General features: G+C 31.3%; 1 protein-coding gene and 1 long non-coding RNA gene across 5 annotated transcripts in view; one reads left to right on the top strand and one right to left on the bottom strand.

The window, feature by feature from the left end:
- The window catches only part of LOC116852709 (mediator of RNA polymerase II transcription subunit 16), a 144,673-nt gene that overhangs the window by 37,438 nt on the left and 94,459 nt on the right, over positions 1-12,776 (bottom strand). The window lies entirely within an intron of this gene.
- Positions 1-12,776, top strand: part of LOC116852713 — a 54,059-nt gene that overhangs the window by 16,386 nt on the left and 24,897 nt on the right. Inside the window, exon 2 of the long non-coding RNA XR_004379836.1 lies at positions 10,598-10,825. This is a non-coding gene — a long non-coding RNA (uncharacterized LOC116852713). The remainder of the gene's footprint in view (positions 1-10,597; positions 10,826-12,776) is intronic.

The following is a 12,776-nucleotide window of genomic DNA, read 5'->3' on the forward strand; positions in this document are numbered from 1 at the left end:
TCGCTCTTAAATCGCTGAAACCATACTTGGCATGTTCTTCCCGATGGAACATAATTGCCATAAGCTTCGAAAAGCAATTTATGAGCTGCAGCTGCAGTTTTTTTCAAGTCAAAGTAATGAAGCAGCACATGTCGAAAAAACAACTTATCACGTTCCATATTTAATCAAAAGAAAAAATAGCACTGCTCGCTTAAATGAATCTCTTCGCACTGAATTTTATTGACAAATGTCTAACTAAAATGCAGTCAGTTTCAGATGTCAAAATAAATTACACCTACAACTAACGTCATCTAACTGTGAGCCGCAGGAACTAAGTTTACCACCTAATAGAAAGCTCCTTGAAAATAGATAAACTAATAGTGAGAAATTAACGGCACATAAGGAGTAAGCACGGATTGCTTAGTGCTATTAAATACTAATATTACTTTATTTAATATTAATATGATTGTGGGAGGATAAAATTGTCCAGTATGTTAAACGCACGTATCGAAATTTTTCTTTGATTATCGTACGCGGAGAATCACCTTCCATACTTAGATCGATCCTTGAGTCCCAATTTTTTAAATGTATATTTTTATTAAAATCCCAAACCCCCATTAAACAAATGACTCAAATAGATTCCTTATATTATGTTGCGAAAAAACTGCCTCCGCCAGTTACATACTGGACAATTTTATCCTCCCACAATCATATTAATATTAAATAAAATAATATTAGTATTTAATAGCACTAAGACATCCGTGCTTGCTCCTTATGTGCCGTTAATTTCTCACTATTAGTGCATTTAATATGTTTCATATAATTCTTATTGCTTCTATTAACTGATATTACTATTGCTGATATTATCCCGGTAAGTAGAAAATGACTTATGTATTAGGTCAAAACGGATGAAAAAAAGCCGATTGTTAAAACGAAAATTATCTTATTTCGACATGCTTATACAAACATGCGAAAGTATAAGAGAGTAAAATCTCAGTACAATCTATTTCAAAACAATTGCTTTGGATAGTGAAAGTACTTGTAATAGAGTTAATCATGATTTACTACAAGAAAAGAATGGAAATTATAATCAGTCAGAGTTACAACAGCATAATTGTGCATATGATATAGGAATTGTAGGTCTTGACGTAGAAGAAGAAAACGAATTTAATAAAAATAATGAGTGGAATGAAGATTGGAGGATAAAGAATGACGATAATAATAAATATGATATTTATGATAATGATAATAATGATAATGATACTGATGATAATGATGATGATATTGGTGATGATGTTTGTAATGATGACAATGATATAGAAGAAGATGATGGAAATTTGTTCACCCAAGACGCTCTTGCTTCATGGGCATTAGATCATAATATATCATGTGTGGCGCTAAAACACTTGTTACATTTAATAAAATCTCATCCACATCATGTCACAAAGATTGGCCATCAGATTCACGAACATTATTAAATACTATAAGACAAGTAAAAATACAGAATATGCCTCCTGGGCATTATTACCATTTTGGTCTAGAAGCAGGATTGTTGAAATGTATTGAAAGTATGAATAATGACATAACGCATCTAAGTTTATCTTTTGGGATAGATGGTCTTCCCTTATCAAAAAGTAGCAATAGTCAATTGTGGCCTATATTGTGCAGCATTATTTCAGTTGATTCAAGACCCATTTTTCCTGTTGGCATATATCATGGTTATTCTAAGCCTGATTGTAGTATCTTTTTATCACAATTAATGAATAAACTGAAGAAATTATATACTTTTGGCATGTCATTCAGTGAGAAAAATATTAGTATTAATATTGCTCACTTTATTTGTGACGCCGCTGCAAAATGTTTTATATTAAATGTAAAAGGACACACTGGGTTTAATTCATGGGTTTAATTCATGGGTTTAATTCACTGGGTTTAATTCACTGGGGTTATGTTCATGTACAAAACGTGTTACACATGGACAATATTTAGATAGAAGAGTTGGTTTCCCTAAAACGACTGCCAAATTAAGAACACATTCAGATTTTATAAACCAAGAAGATTATCATTTTGGTGATACAATTTTGAAAGAAATTCCAAATAGAGATTTTATTAAGCACTTTCCACTGAATTATATGCATTTGATATGTTTAGGCGTGGTAAGAAAAGTTGTCAAAGATATTTGGATACAAGGAAAAATCCCAACAAAATTACCTAGCATTGAAATAAAAAAATATCAAGTGAATTAATAAAATTTAGAGATTATTGGCCATGCGATTTTTCAAGAAAGCCTAGAAGTTTATCTGATATTCATTATTGGAAAGCAACAGAATATTGTCAACTTGCACTTTATTTAGGACCTGTAATATTTAGAAAATTATTCGAAGGAGAATTAAGCAATTATTATATACACTTCCTAATACTGCATGTTGCTTTACAAATTCTTATTTCTCCAAATATGATTCATCATCTTGTGTATGCACAACAATTGTTGATCTCCTTTGTAAAAAATTTTGCTCATTTATATGGCGAACACCTGCTTTCACACAATGTTTATAATCTTTTGCACATAGCTGATGATGCTAAAATTCATGGAATTTTGGATGACTTTAGCGCATTTCCTTTTGAATCTTTTATGCAGCCAATTAAAAAATTAATTAGAAAATCGGATAAACTCCTGCAGCAAGTAGTCAGGCGAATTTCTGAAAAGGGAGTGTTTCTACTTAAAAAATCAGCAACGGATAAAATAAGCTCTATTTTTAAAAAATATAATTTAAAAATCTCTCGACAAGATCAAACATGTATTTTGACTGATGGAACAATTGTTCAATTATCAAGTGATGAAATTTTTTTTATAAACGGGGAACAAACAGTTAAGGGAAAATTGTTTTTATATAAAGCAGATTTATTCCACAAACCTTGTAGATCAACTCTTTTAAATATTTGTAAAGTTAAGAAAACATGTAGCGACAAATATTGGCCAATCTCACAGATTATTGCAAAAATGATTTGTCTTCCAATAGAAGAAGGATACTTTGCCGTATTTCCGCTACTGCATGTATCATATTAATTATTAGTGGTATATAAATTTACTATTTTCGACAGACAATTATTAAGGCGAATATTACTGACTGGATTTTTTATATTGCTAGGTGTTCAAAATCAAAATTCATTGTAGTCCACTTTTTAACTGATAATTCTGTGGATGCGATATTTGAGTCATGGTTAATGGATACGGGTACATAGTATCCCATACATTATATTACTAATAGAAAAATAAAAGCTATAACGCAGCATGAAAGTCCAGATGCAGCAGCAGGATGGCAACATTATCCAGCTCGCAAAATGGGATCAGTTTGTGTTAAGACATCCAAATAGGCAAACTTGCACAAATAAATTTCTATCAGTGCCTGCTACAAATATTTGATGACACATAGGCTACAAATTTTATACAAAATGTGTTCTATTAAATTCTATTGTCAAACTGCCACCAGAAATGCGGCAGATCCTGCTGACAGTCAGTAGGAGTAAAACAACAAAAACTGCACAGAGTTTGTAGCAATTTGATGGCAGATTGGATGCCGTAATGGAGCAGATTCTGCAGTTAAAATACGAGCTAAATGCGAATATGGATGGCTATAATTTTGATATGGGTTTTTCATTAAATGCTGCCCATCTGCATCCAGTCTGCTATTAATTTGCTTACTAGGTATTTTATTTTATTATTTAAGGGGATATTCTTTTTTTAACCCGTTTTCAAGCATATTATTAAGAATTAATATAAGAAAAAGTGTTAAAGCTATAGAAATGTAATTTTACACGTATATTTAATAATGTTTGAAGTAACACTCCAAATTGTTATAAATCATTTTATTACCAATTATGCAAGTTAGAGATAGACACGCAAGTAGTGTAACAAATTTGCATTCAGTCGAGCATATTAATTGCAGGCACCTTAGTCACCTAGTCATCTGAAGTAAACGGATAAACATTGTATAATCTTTATGAATGTTGTTATCACCGAAACTTCGCAAAGTGAAAATGTTAACATGTTTAACGAAATCGCTATAGAAAGATATAAATACGATTTTGTAGCATCTTTTTCAACTTAGACGAGTCCGAGCATAAAAAATATTATGAAAAAGATATATATGTTAGAACCTAACGATAGGCATACATGAAATGTATATATATTAGGCATATTTGAAATGCCAAAGGACTAGTCAATCAATATGGCGAGTTTTTTGTAGAAAAAGATACGCCCACTATGAAAAACAAAGTTTTGAAGAAAAAACTTTGTCATGTAATTACGAGATGTAAAAGAACTAATTATAGTAATTTACTCTTAGTTGAGCGTACCAGGTCTATACAGAATACTCTCATTTCACCAAGAGACAAATGTAATGAAGAAAACAGATGAAAAAATCACAACACAGTCGTAAAATATTACTTGACGTGCAAACAAATATCTGCTGATAGGGACTACACTGTTGGTTTTAAACTTTTGTATATCTACAAATTTCGCCGTAGTATTTTAAGAATATACTTTGAAGACCATAGGTTTTAACAGAATGTAATATAACAAATCAATCTTTTGCACTAACTAAAAGAGAGTATCCCTTTAAAACCGATTGAAAATTGACATTTTAAACACAAACCAAGTTCTTTTTCTTTAATAGATTCATATAACTAAGCAGTGGAGTTGTGTAAAAAAGCTGAAGATACGTCTGATTTGAATGTCGGATGAATGTCGTATAAGAAAACCTGCACGCTTCCTTGATGATACTTTGGAGATACCCTTTGCACCCGATATGCTTTTCTATAGTAATGTCGATTCTCTTGTTCCGACATATAATTTCGACTAAAGGGCCTCAAGTTGCCATGCCAAACAACGTAACATTAAAAAAATTAATACATTTCGCATATCTGAAAGAAATAAAAGCGCTCCTGCAACGGATGTTTCAAATATTGAAAATGAAACTTCTACAGCATTGGAAACGTTAGGATATGAATTTTCTGAGCCAACATTATAATTTAGACGAAAGAAGAATTTTGAGTTGCCGTGACAATCAGCGTAACATTCAGGAAAACAATACAATTCATAAAACTAAAAGAAAGAAAATCACTCCTACAAGGAATGTTTCAAATATTGAAAACGAAACCGCTAGTATATTAGAAACATCAACACTTCAATATGTGGAAAATGAGTCATCTGCATCAATTCTACGTAAACTAAATTCACTTCATTATTTACACGTGTTCCTCTGAATAGCTTCGTCTTTTTTAATAATTTAGTGTCTAATAGGAAATATATAAAATTATCTGTATTTTAGCATATATGAGGCAAATTTGTTTAATAATGCACAAGTTGAATGAACAACAAGAGCAATTAAATATACTTATAACACAAACTCATCACACGCAGACTGAACCCGCGCCTGTACCAGAATTGCCTTCTACTTCGAGTGATTTTGATATTAATACTGCCATTGTCTTGTCAAAAAGATATCGACGAATTATAAGAAAAGCTACAGGATAAAAAAATAAAATTGGTAAATACAAAATTGGTAAATACTAAAAATCTTTTCTCCTTTTTTAAAAAGGCGTATTAACTGTATGAATGCAGTTTGTATAGATTGTAAAGCCTCTTTTCCGCGATGCTGATTGGTTGTCCGATGCGGTCAGGTTCATGTCGCAATTGTTATCGTCTGATGATATATTGTTACGTGAATTTTGATAGATTAGGTTGTGTGTAGTATTTATTAAAATGTGTGGTAAAAAGCAAAATTGCACGCGCGTAGCGCGCGTCTGCGTTGTCTCTCCAGATAGCACAAAGAATTTAAAAAAAATTCAGTCATATGTCACGTATTCTGAGTTAATTTTTAGATGCAAAAAGAATTCTTTTCACTGAACTGAACTCTGAAGAATTCTTTTTGCATCTGACAATGAATTCAGAATTGGTGACATACGACTGAATTTTTTTGAATGTTTTTTTGAATTCTCTGTGCTATCTGGGTCGTGTTCATAAAATTGATTTTAAGAAGTATTAATTTTTATGACTTTCTTGAGAACAAATGTCAAAAGAAAGAAAACTATTTGTATGTATTGAATTATTTGCAAATAATGTTTATGAAATAAAAATTCGCACTTTCTCCAATATTTCTCACATAAAATATATGTTTATAATTATTTAAAATGACACTGCAGAAAAATCATCAATTATATGTTTTTATTTGTAGGTACGTAAACTTGTAGCAATAGGAGGAATAGGTCCTCGAGAGAGTTGTAGAAGACTTATGAGAAAAGTTATGACTGATAAACTGTGTCAAGAGTTTTCATGATACAGTTTGCGAAACAACAAAAAATGTTTTAGTTTACTACAATTAAAGAATGTTATTTTTGGTAAATCTTTTCGACTCAAAATTTATTGTATAAGTTGCTTAAGGAATTTTATTCCATGTGTAAGGTGTTTCTTAATTTTCAGATGTTATAAAACTCAATAAATCAATAAGAGCAACTGACAAGGAGCTAGAAGATATGTTCCAAACTTGGCTTGTGCAAGTAAAATTTCGTTTGAATAAGAAAAAGATTTAAGTATTACATAACAATGTTGTAAGATCGACGTTGTTTTTGTACAAATATTTTATAATCCGTACAAAAACGCACGAAAATATATTCTGCTGTGGAGGATACTCTTCAATACTGACTCAAAATAAATTTCCTTTTATATTTAGAAGACCGCTTTTATATTTAGTGGATAATTTCACCAAATGTAAGAGAAATTCTCTAAATATAAGAGGAAATTCCTCATGAATCCGTATTTAAGAGTATCCTCTAAACCACATAGTATTTTTTTTTAAGGTAAAGTTTGTTGTTTAAAACACGATGTAAACTATGATTATCCAGACTATGCCTAAAAATCTCAGGCCGTGAATTACAGACATCGAATTGGCGATTAATTTTGTGTCAAATATGAGTTTTATATTCATGTACAGCCGATTACAGACGATGTAACTAATGGAAGCGAACGTTGGCAAATACATTGTTCACGTATGTAGGACAAATATTTTATTAATAGTAATGGTTAATCTATACATAATAATTTACATGTGTAGTTTGAAATTGATCATATGAAATTCTTACACACGATACGGTCAATATATTATTGGTCAACATTCGTCTACATTTGCTACATTATCTAGAGCCGGCTTAAACGAAAAAACACGTGAATTATTTTGTTTTATTTTGTTTTTGATTCAGTTTGTTTTATATAAAAGATGTCAGTTCCGCGTCTTTCGGCACACCCTTCGAGACGCTTCACTTCTTCAAAGACGCTAGCGTTAAGGATGAGAATATTCTTATATTTACGAACGGTATAACCCAATTTGTCGTTAAATTACGCGAAACGGGGAAGATAACTTTCGGATAAAATACTTGTTTTTCTCCATTTGCTTTCATTTGTACTTTATACTTTTATTTGAACAAGACCAAAGAACATTTTATAATTAACAATGATATTCAGTATTATTATGTTTAGTAATACTATGAATGCGTACAATGCGTATTATTATAAATGCTGAAGATTTCATGCTTTAATAATTTTATTTGTATTAATGTTAAATTTGTTATAAACATAAAATACTCGTATATTAATTTTGGTTTTATTTTTAAGTATTTCTGATATAGTCTTATTAAAGTATTTTTATTAAACTAATTACTAATTCTAAATGTTCCATATAATTGTAATGAAAAAAGCCATATCAACGAAAATTTAATTCATTACGTCAATACGTTAAACAAAATATTAAATACAATAAACTAAATTATTGTGAATATAATTAAATATTTGGTAACAAATATAAAATCAGTTGTAATAATTACATTTGTTTATACTGACTGAATATTTAGTTATATTCACCAAACAATTGATAGATTGAATAGTTGAACGTATTATTGAACTAAATCTTAGTTACTATGACTAACTTTTTTCAGCGTGGCATTATATATGGAAAGTATTATATATTTTTCATGATTTTATTCCCATCTTTTTTATATTTTATCATAATTTTGAATAAAAATTAAATATAAAGGATATACATTTTATTTTTCTTCCTTTTTAATATTATCTTGACATTTCTACGGTATTAAAAGTAATATTATTTTCAGCACAGAGCAACATTAAATCTAACATTGACCAATGTATTAATATTAGGTTTCATCATTTCTTTAATGTCTCGGAAAGTAAAATTTTAAGATCATAACAATATTGTTCTCACGTTTACAAACGTTATTCAAATATTATCCCTAATATCATATTTAATATTGGTATAATATTTTTGTGCTATGTGGGTAATATCATATTTAATATTGGTATAATATTTTTGTGCTATGTGGGTAATGTCTCGGAAAGTAACATTTTAAGATCATAACAATATTGTTCTCACGTTTACAAACGTTACTCAAATATTATCCCTAATATCATATTTAATATTGGTATAATATTTTTGTGCTATGTGGACTGGCGGAGAGTTTTTTCGCAACATATATAATGAATCTAGTTGAGTCATCAAAAATTTTCGACGTTTAATGGGGGTTTTGGGAATACGAATATATATATGAAAATTTGGGACTCAAGGATCGGTCTAACAAGGAGATGCCACAAACTGCTAAATCGATTTCTGAACGAGACATAGCACGTTCGCTAGCTGCAATGTTAAGCATCAACACCCTAATTGAGACTTGTGCAATTGGGCCTTTGTTTATAAGAAATTACAATATAAAGTTTGGATTGCGAGACTGTATCACGGATATGGCTAAAAATGCGACTGTTTTTCAGCGAGGTGGCGTGGCTGAGTAGACTGAGGTTCCCACGTCGAAAATTTTTGAGCCGGCAGCGAGCCGGCGAAACCCGGCGACGAGTTATCCTTGTACGGTGTTTTTTTTTTTTGTTTTTCTTACCTTAGAGCATGTAATTAATGTTTTTCGAATATGATACATTTGTTTTGCATATGTCTCGTTTTTATGCTATTAATCAGAGGTAATTAGGGAAGTGTCAGGCTTGTTTAACGCAAACACGAATATAGACACATATTTTGCATTGCTTACAATGCAATATATATTTTAGTACATAGTAAAACGTTATTGATGCTGATGATAAATAATAAGAAAGTGATTGTATGCACATCACCTCGAATGTCCAATGTATACTTTCATCACCTGTAAATAAATCAAGATAGTTGTATATTCTCGTGATCATATTTTTAACCTGCCTATAAAAGTAAACATTCTACGGCAGATAGATTGCTGTACATTTTAACGATATTATTTTCAAGTTATATGTTTACTTATATTTCTCGGCGCGGAATATCTTGTTGTATGTTTGATTATATGTTTGTCCTCTCCTCTCAACAAGAACTATTAAATATGAAAACATGATGTTCGATATCAAAGTGATAGTTAAATATATCTGGCTTTGTGTAAGAAAAAGTGTTGATATTCATGTTAGAGTGGATGGGTATGTTTTATTATATGACAATGTTTTATTATACGAAAATGTTTTATTATATGAAAATGTTTTATTATATGACAATGTTGTATACAATGTTTTCATATGAAAGTGATGTACTAAAATATATATTTCATTGTAAGCAATGCAAAATATGTGTCTATATTCGTGCTTGCTCCTTATTTGCCATTTTTCAAGTCTTACTGTTAGTTATTCAAAGGAGCTTTCTACAATTTCGGTTTATCTTAAAATATTATCCCTCACAGCACATTAATATTGCCATAAGGTTATAGCAACCTTAAATTCTAAGATAGTAACATTACACGGAGGTTAATAAATTTGCCATTAATCTCCTAATAACATGGAAATGTTTATCCATACTCAGATAGCACGGAGAACTCAAAAGAATTTAAAAAAAATTCTTCAAAATTCGGTTCAGTGAAAAGAATTCTTTTTTTTGTATCTAAAAATTAATTCAGAATTGGTGACATACGACTGAATTCTTTTTTAACTTTCTGTGTTATCTGGGTATTCATTCCATTAACTTTATAGAAACCTTGTACGGAACATTAACGAGCAATTAATAACAAAATAATTTATATATCTTCCACTAGTCAGTTTATGTTGATTTTAAGTGAAATTTAGTTTTTCTATTTGATCTCTATTTTCACACCTGAAAATTTACTCAGTATTAATCGGACGCGAACTCGAGGACTTCAGATACCTCTACAGATTCTAGTCTATCATCTTGGCTGCGCGCTACTTCTTCAACTGATATTAAGGGAATGTCGGAGTGCCTACAAACCTGTTTTAGGTTTTACGTCGTTCAAATTGAACTGATCGAAAAACGCATTTGCATGCTTAAAGTACTCGCTGAAACACACCCGGCAGACATAATCTTTTCATCGAAAACGAAAACAAATTTTTAAGTTAGTTGTTTGCTAGCACAATTCGTAGGTTATAACAAATTTCTACGATGGATATAAAAAAAAGGAAATGTCTGCCGGTTATAAAATGTTCTAAGGAATAACGTCCAATCTTCAAAAATATGCTTAGAAGCTTTAGAAAATCACAGTTTCTTATGGAAAATTGCTATTACTTTTTGCTAAAATGTAGATAAAACAGAGCAGTTTAGACGTCCATTATAGTTCACGAATACTGCGCTAGTGGCGCCAATGTGCCCGGGAAAGATTTTCTAACTCTGGCTACATAAGCAGGCCTCTCTGCAGACGACAACAGTAAACGACAATATACAATAAATAATCGGTTTTCAAGAGCAGCCAAACAGTTGAGACATGAAAAAAAAATAATGCTCATGCGGAGGCGAGCAGCGAAACCAAAATGGTATGTACATAATAATAATAAGGAACAGAGGCGTTTTTTTCAACGTGTACACTAGTGTACTGTTTGTCAGTATTTACTGCCACATGCATTTTTTTTATGTTTCTTACTTCCCATAAGTAGTCTTATTTGATGTGTAGTGCTTGTCAGTAACAATTGTCACATACATCTATTTTGACGTATATGGTGCTTGTCAGTTACTGTCAGAGTCGTGTTATTAACCCCTTCACTGCCAGAGTATTTAGATGAAATGTGTCCAGACTGCCGAACTTAGAAACTTTGACAATTTTAACTGGACATACCATTTTTGGGGTATTTTCATCGACATGTTACCTATTTTGTTTGAAAGTTTTTTTACTGACCATTTTTTTATACTACATAATAAATTAAGTTTATTTGTATCGCTTATGCGATAAAACGAAAAAAAAGAACAAAAAAAAAAAACAAAAAGGATAAAAAAAGCAAAAAAAGTGGGATGCTAAATCCTTTTGACAACCTCCTCGACGGTGCATCCTGGGTTCGGCTGATGTTAAGGGTAATTCACGCAAAAGATAAATCAGCGGGTCAAACTACGATGAAAATGATATATCTGGTAAAAGTAGCAAAAAGTCATGAATTGAGTTACTTTTACCCATAAATGATATAGCTTATCAGAATAACACTGTTTAAATGTGGCATAAAACTTGAGTGTGCGAGGACAAAGATTTTCCAAAAAATGAAAAAAATAGTCATTTTCTTATAGCTCTAGTCGGTCATGGGTGCGAGATAGTATAAAATGGATCACGGAATCATATTCAGCGACCCCGAAAACATAAGAAAACACATTTTGTTCACGTTTAATGCATTATCAGGCGTCAGTAGAGCATTTATTTATAGGACAAAGATTTGTGATTTTCCGGCAGTTTGGGCCAAGTCCAAAAAAACAAAGATCTTTGTTCTCGGCAGTGTAAGGGTTAATGGTATGCTACTTGTCAGTAAGTACTGTCAAAGTCGTTTTTTTTACATGTGCTGGTTCCCAGTAGTTATAAGCACAGTCGTCTTACTTGATGTCAGCTGTTTTGCAATGACAAGCAGAGGTGCCTTATTTAACGTGTGTTACTTGTCAGTAACTACTGTCAGAGTTATTTTTTTTACGTGTGTTGCTTCCTAGTAGTTACAAGCAGAGTCGTCTTACTTGACGTGAGGTACTTTGCGCTAATGACAAGCAGAGACGCCTTATTTTATGTGTGCTGCTTGTCAGTAACTACTGTCAGAGTCGTTTTATTTACGTGTGCTGTTTTCCAGTAGTTACATGCAGAGTTGTCTTATTTGACGTTAGCTGCTTTGTAGCAATGACAAACAGAGGCGCTTTAATTCACGTGTGCTGCTTGTCAGTAACTATTGTCAGAGTCGTCTTTTTTTTACGTATGCTGCTTCGCAGTAGTTACAAGCAAAGTTATCTTATTAGATATATGGTGCTTGTCAGTAACAACTGCCACATATGATTTTTTTGCCGTATAAGGTGCTTCTCAATTGTTATTGCCACACTTGTCTCATTTGAAATGTACTACTTGTCAGTAAGTATTTGTACAGAAATTTTTGTTTTACGTGTGCTTTTTGCCAATGGTTTACATGTATGGTTCTCTTGTCTTCAATAATACTTGTTGCCAGAAATTTGTAAGGTAAAGCACAATCCTATAGAATGAATTCTCTTCTTTTAACCATTGAATGATTATTTTCAGTCGAAAGTAAAAGTAAATCTTGTGCATTTGAATCGATTAAAACATTTACTCCTATGGAATCAAAATGCACTTCACATTTAGAATGAAACATTTACTCTTGTGATTTCGACTGAAACTATTTTCACTACCTTGAGTGAAAATACTGCTACTTTTCACTTCAAAAAATGTAAAATGTACCATTATCGTTTCCAAAAAAAAAAAAAAAAAAAAAAAATATTACAAGTAACACTTTA

The sequence above is a fragment of the Odontomachus brunneus genome, unplaced genomic scaffold, assembly GCF_010583005.1.
Source record: "Odontomachus brunneus isolate Ranch 3 - 2012 unplaced genomic scaffold, Obru_v1 Obru_scaffold_250, whole genome shotgun sequence".
NCBI lineage: Eukaryota > Metazoa > Arthropoda > Insecta > Hymenoptera > Formicidae > Odontomachus > Odontomachus brunneus.